Source organism: Zeus faber (genome assembly GCF_960531495.2).
Source record: "Zeus faber genome assembly, chromosome: 8".
Taxonomy (NCBI): domain Eukaryota; kingdom Metazoa; phylum Chordata; class Actinopteri; order Zeiformes; family Zeidae; genus Zeus; species Zeus faber.
Genome location: NC_137195.1, coordinates 7,482,157 through 7,489,635, shown reverse-complemented (window position 1 = coordinate 7,489,635; position 7,479 = coordinate 7,482,157).

Sequence of the window (7,479 nt, the reverse complement as noted above, 5' to 3'; positions counted from 1 at the left end):
GTGGGGGACGTGACCAGTCCCAATCAAACGGGCCTCTGGGCCTTGTTTGATTTTATCTCATAGAAAAGAAAAAAAAAAAGCTGCATTTAATTTGATTTCCTTTGTTTTGCTGCTCCTGCTGTCAAGTTACTGCCGTTGCACATATATTACGTGCGTGTGTGTGTGTGTGGGAGTGGGAGTGGGAGGGGGATATTTGTGATGGCCATATTATTTCTCATACCTTTTGAAAGCGGACGGGGAGCACCTCAGTTCTCTTTTGCACTCGCACTGCGCGCAGCCTTGAAAAAGCACTCTGATGCCGTGTCATTAACACAGGACACTGTATCTAGGTAACACAGCAACTTGAATAATTGGATGGAACACAAATACGATCAGGAGATCAAAAACGAAAAAACAAAGCGGAATAGGTTTGAATAGGTTTTTATTTTGCACGTACGGAATGCGACCACATGGGGTTTCGGGAACTTAGGTACCCTGTGTAGGAACCCCTGTGGATTGACACACCTGGCCGTCCAATCTGGGGGTGCTGAACCCCGACAGGTGTACAGGCCGCCTGTCAGCCTGGCCAGTCGCTCGCTTTGGATATTTGCTTTTATATATTCCTCTAAAATATATCCACAGGCAAACTTGTGGTATAAGGTCCCCGCAAAAGTAACACATGATTCAGCGGCATCGAAGTCGATAGGCTTCCCCACAGTGTGTCGGCGCACACAGATGGGATTTGTGGCCCTGGAGCAGCAGCGTGCGCGTGGGAGAGACTCCGTGCACGGCAGATGGTGCTGTTACCGCCCTGCACCCTGACGCCCATGCACACTGCTCAGAAGCACTTTTATTGGCCAGGAGCGTTCACACATTCAAGGAATTAAGACGTGATGAGGTTGCACGGCGCACTGTGTTCATTACATATATAGAAACGTCAGTAAAAGATAACATGAAAGGAATCGACAGAAAGACAGGTTGAGGTTTTCATCCATTTACAGAGGGACCCGTGGAATGGATCCATGTGCATTTTTTTTTTCAAATAATATTGATATGGATAAAAGATATACAGTAAATTATGCAATGTGCCATGCCATGAATCTACAAAAACCCAAGGTCCAATAGAGAAAACCGACAAAAAAGTCTGTAGTTGCCTGTAACTTTTAGAGTATTTCTTATTTTGCTTTATACGACATGACACATGCTGTAAAAATATCCCAAGTGTAAAACAAAAGATGAGGCTTTTTTTATTTTTTATTATTATGTCAGTGCTTTTTTTCCATGTTTTACGGGCGTCTGGGTGCTATTTGATTGTTCCATAAATAAGATATGATGGCCCAAGGAGGGGGCGCCTTGATTGACAGGCCTCTCATCTGGGTTTGCGCCAGGTGGGCGTGTCCCTTCACTCCCCCCTTGACCCTGGAGGTGTCACTCGCCCCGCCCCTGGTGCTCCAAGACCCCGCCCCCTCAGTTTAAAGGGCCTCCTTCCTGCCAAGATGGCGGTGAGTGGGAAGCAAATAACAAAACGTTTGTTCGAGAGGTATGCTACTGGTTTGCGGTTATTTTTCAATAAGCCTTTCACGAATAGTAGAAATCTACAAAACCTTAACTTTTCAACAGCGCCTAGCCGAGTTTCAGTCGAGGCTCATATTACCTTTTCAGTTCTTTTTACCCCCAAAATGTTCTGTCTGTTAGCTTTGAGGGACTTCTCTTTAGACATAGAAAGAATAATATGCATATTATTCTTACTCTTAATTAAATAAAATCAGAATTAAAGTCATTTATCTCTCGATCTATCTATCTATTTGTCTGTCTGTCTATCTGTCGGCCGGGCTGTATGAAAACTAGAAAAGAAAACCTTTCAAAGTTGGGGATATATTTTTATTTAAATTTTTTTCTTATTGTGCACGGCTGTAAGTTTTTGGTTGTCAGTTTTGTTTTATGGGGCCAGACACTATATGTTGGGATCTTTTTCCTGTTTGGGGCCAGATGAATCATTCTTATTAATTCAAGATAATTACACACAGGCCTACATTATGCTACCAAGGAAAAACATTATGGCCATGACTAAGGCCTGAAAATGTGTGTATTGGTTGAATGGACCTGACAGGTCGGTCTCTGCTGCTGTCGTTGCATATGTTTGGTCTTGATTTATCAGTTGCATTGCTGTGTTTACATTGCAGACGTGTGTGTGGTTGTGTGTGTGTCCGCGTGCACGTGCGCGCGCTCCCTGCGTACATGTGTTTCCCCCCGTGCGCGCGACCTGAGTTAGTATTTCTCTTTGTGCTGGTTTATGGGATGGGGGTGCAGGGGCCCGGGAAAGTGCAGCCCAGGGGCCTCACCTTAATCCGCTAGTGTTCACAAGGTCAACTCTCCCAACGTACAGCGGACAAATCATCACCGTGTGTATGGCCGTGTTCACATCCCGCCAGGGGCCGCACTATAAACCCTGCTGCATTGTGTTCAGTCCCTTGGAAATTGGCTCCAGAGTTTCAGTTTATCACCGCAATCATGGTGCACAAGAGCAAAATCATATCTAGCTGCAGGCAGCAATGCATGGAGTCCGGGTTAGTCGGTGTGACGTGTGTAAGGACTAATACAAACGTATGTAACCCCCTCGCCAAACAAGAAACGCCGCCTCTTTTTTTCCAAATGAAGCTGTCTGAGTTTGGCTGTGAACCAGGGCTTGTGCGGGTTGTGCACGGCGCTGGAGCAGCGATCGGCCGCGTTCTCCTATCTGCCCAGACAGTTAATAAACTGTTTGTATTTCAGGAGTTTGTGTCTTGTGCCTTGTGTCTTGAATTCCTTTTGTTTAAGTCCCAGAGGACGACGAGGACGGGGTCCAGGTGCTTTCTCTCCACATACAGTATCTGATCGGCAAGCAGCCGCTGCGCGTCCCCGTCCAGAATGAGGGATGTGAAGTCATGATTAGATTCAACTTCACTTTATTGTCATCACACAGAGTGCAAGTACTGAGAAACACGAGATGCAGTTCAGCATCTAACCAGAAGTGCAAAAAAGTAGTAAGGTGCAGAGTATGTATAGTGGAATGTATAGATAAATACGATCTATGCAGTATGAACAGAATTGACAGTAGAACAGTGGGAGTGAATGCATTAGATATATACAATAGAAGACTATGAACATGAGCAGCAATAGCAGTAGGGAGTGCAGGTGTGTGTGTGTGTGTGTGTGTGTGTGTGTGTGTGTGTGTGTGTGTGTGTGTGTGAATAACAGGTAAAAAAAAAAAAGTACAATATCTATATTGCTGCAGACCTCCTGCAGTTCCTTCAAGGACCCCTAGGGGGCCACAGACCTTAAATGGGTCTGATGTATGTATGTATATACAGTATATATATATGTATGTATACATACATACACACACAAAATATATAGTGCAGGTGTAAGTACAAGTAATGCTAGTAGTAAGATGCTGTATACAGAATGTGACGTATGATATGAATCTTTCATTGCAAGCTTAGCATTAGTGTCTGGAGGGGATATAAGCCGCGGTCACAACGGTAGATGTCAACTCTCTGGGCAGATAGAAAGCTCCTCACTTCATCTAAACACGAGGTATTCTGGTTGAGCAGAGCAGTGACTCTCGGTGAGAGTAGTGTCCCTGCACCAAGCTTTGTTTACATAAATGCACACTCAGCCACCTGTGGTCTAACCCGGAGTCATCAGCTGTTCGATCCGGCCGGAGGACGTGGCGCCCCCCTTAGCTCGACGACGCTGGCGAGCCGTGTTAACGTGAAAGTCGTGATGTTGCAGTCCGTAATCCATTTATGAGTAGCGATCCGCGGCCGCAGCTCTGCAATTTTGTTCTCCAGGCGCCGAACATTGGCCGAGAAAATAAAGGGTAGGGAAAGCCACTGAGGAGTTAGCATTAGCCTACCCTTAGCCCTCCTCTCTTTCCCCGCTTTTGTTTACGATATCGACACCAGCTGCGAGCCCTAGTCGGGTTGGCCGTCTCCGTTGTCTCGGCGCCCTGAATGAGGCGAAGATTGCCGAAAAAGTCAATACTGCAAGATCCGATGTCAGGTTTGATGTCACGCAATGATGAGGCAATCAGAAGTCGCCCAATCAGTCTGCAGTAATTCCACGTGACCGTTTCGGAGATGAGAAAAACACTTATCCCACCCAATATGCAAGCTTTATGGATCCGATAAGGATCAAACTTGGATGGCAGCATGTCTAGAATGCCCCCCCAATACAACTATCCATCCATCTGTCGGTGGATTCCAAGGTTTCTGAGCGCCAGACAGTTAGACGCCAATTTGTTCTGAACAAGTGTCTAGACCTCTAATTATGTTCAGGGGTAATAAATGTAATGGGCTCCAGCTAATGGATGGTAAATGGCCAAAATTAGGGAAATGCTTTGAAAAGTAATGAATAACATCTCAGGAAGGAGGGAAGGGATTTATTTTTTATTTCAACCCAAGATAACATCACAACATATTATTTGGGTCGCCCAATATAGTGTGGAAAGGGCAGTGGTGGAGAACGTCATCGTGTGTGTATGTATATATATATATATATATATATATATATATAGATATGTATATATTTGTGAATTACTATGACACTACCCATGCTACTTTTTTGAGAATTGCAATCAGGATCTCTGTGGTTTGATTCCACCGACAAAATGTACATTTAAGAGCAAGTACATATATTTTTTATTGAGTAATATTTGTATAAAAGTGTGGTTTACTATTTTACTGGAGTCATTTTGTGTCAGCTTTTATTTAAGTAGAAGGTCAGAGTACTTCTCCCACCACTGCCAGAGGGCGTTATTCGGAGTGATCTTCCTCACTGTCTCCCAGCACATGGGCGGCGATCGCAGCCGCCCGGTCTCAGGTACGGATCACGACGCCACAGTGTGGAAGTGTCAGCCCAACGGCGCGGGATTGGGAGCGTGTTCCTCTTCACCGGAGCGGGGATAAGTCACATCAGTGTCAGTCGGGACGCACGCACCGGGGCCTCCAACGCCCGGGCGCGTCCAGATTCCTTCCGCCCAGCTTGTGACGTGCCGACAACCGCTGAACACTAAGCGGCGTTTAATAACCCAACACTGCACACACCCAGATGTACGGCGAGACTCGCCACGACCAGGTGCGGTCGCTTCCGAAGCGGCGTGGACGGGGTGGATCTGTCTTCGTGGTTGTCGAGAAAGTTTCTCAAGAGCATTTGGTGCTTTTCGGTTCAGTAATGCTATTTAAAAATCAGACGAGCACGCCTTCCGCGAGAGATTTGCGAGAACCGTGGACAACGGGTTTTAGCGTCTCGCTGAAGGACCCTTTCACAGGAGACGTAGCTCTTGACGGATGCGTCGGCGGTTATTGACGCTGTCACCAACAAAGTGTTGCAGTCTGTCCGTGCGGTGGGCAATCCAGCAAGCACACGGGGCGTTTTGGACACACCAGATGTTCACAGTGTCTTTTCCCCATCGTTAAGGGCTGCGATGTATTTTCATAGAAAGGTTGGTTGGAATGGTTATGCCTATCTTCCATAGCCCCTTGTCTTTTTTCAAATAATAATAAAACAAATATATGTTTAAATTTAAAGTTCAAAGATTTATTTATATACATATGATTTTATTTATTAATTATTATAATTATATGTTTGATCAATTATTATTTTACTACATGGTGTTTTGTTTTATTAATGGCATTTTTCTTTACCCCAATTTCTTTTTGTATTTTTTCTCCTTGGCCTGCCTTTTGCCATTGTCATTTTTTGTGATTTTGTCTTCAAATCAGATTTTATTTTACCTAAAATAATGTGAATGGAACTATTTATCTGCATTTGATAAAATTATACATGTTTCTTCCTGCTTTCTCAGTTTCATTCGGTAGCGTTTTATCTCATATAAAATAGAAATAACTATTATATTAGTGCACGTTTGACAGCGCATCTGACTTCGTAACAGTGACTGGCCCAGCACTCTCTATCGAGGAAAAAATAACTTTTGGTTACCAAAACCTCAACTTCATGCATCCTAACTTCATGTTCCCTGGTACCATCTATTCCCTCTCCTACCTCTTTTCCTCCTCCCTTCTCTTAAGAACACACACACACACACACACACACACACACACACACACACACACACACACACACACACACACACACAGGTGGACTCATCACAGGTACACACACTGCCAGCATCTGCCTCGAACACCTTCCTGATTGCATCCTTCTCCCTTTCTCTCCTCTACTGCCATAGCTATCACAGGAAGAGGCCGTGTGCCATAATTACTGTTCCAATTTTCGTAAACTGAACTGATTATGTTTTGTCAAGTACATATTGTTGTTTGTATGTTTATTCATCTCACCCGCAGTGATTCCCCCTCCCCCTCTTGGAGAAGTAATGACGATGAGCGGTTTATAGACCAAAACATGGTAAGATCCATCTCCAAAGAGGGGGATTGGTGGCGGTCCTGTATAACAAAAAAGCTGCGCTCTCATCATCCCACAGGTCGTCCAAAGGGCAGAGTTATTTCAAGGAATTCTTGATGATTAATAAGGAGTGGTATTGGGAAATGATTGGGAATTTGAACTTCACTTGCGGATTAACTCTGTCTTGGATGCCATATACAGTATACAAATGAGCTGTACAAATACCCCGTGTTGTATGCCAAGCATGCTGACAGCACAGGTAAAAAAAATTATAAAAAAAGAAACCCTAAAGGCAGCGTGGCGATGGGGCTTTATGTAATGGTTCCCATTAAGATTCAGTGTGTCCCATGCTAGACTCCACTCTGGGCCCGCTTTAAATAGAAAGGCGGGCCAGAAGTTTGGCAGAGTTCATACATGGGCACGAGGGTGCTGCTGCCACCGTAATGGGGTAGTGATGTAGAATTCACACAGAGGGGTTTTCAATTTCGTGGGGAATGTACTGTGTGTAATAAACGCTGCTGTGAATGTCAATGGCATTTGGAGTTGTGGAGTTGCATCTCGAGGTGCATGCGTGCCTGTACCTAATTGGAATGGTTAAATTTGAATTCTGAATTTGAATTCGCTCCGTCTGTCGTCCTGTACGATTGGTGGTTATAAGTGGAGTTTGCCACGGTGATTGTGACGCATTGATATTCACACTAGACTTTAAGTGCGGGGCTTAAAACAGTCTTAATATTCGCTAAATACCTACTACGGCGCGCACTTTAGGTTTTTCCACAACGTCTTCTAAACCCACTCGTGTCTGACCTGCATACATCAGCTCATCAAGAGATTGCACTCTGACGCATTTCTGATCAATGCGCAAGTGATTGGTTCCTGGCTGACAGTTGCCCATGGCGACAGACTATTTTGTGGCATCGCTGCTGTGCATCTCTCATATTATCTTCTGTGTATATTATATACTGCATTTAAAAACACTACTTTCTAAGTCTAATACGACTCACCTCTGACCTGTGTACACAGTAGTGTATATATTCACATTGATAAGGCTTGTTCTGAACCCTATATTGTACAACCCTTACATTTACAACTGTC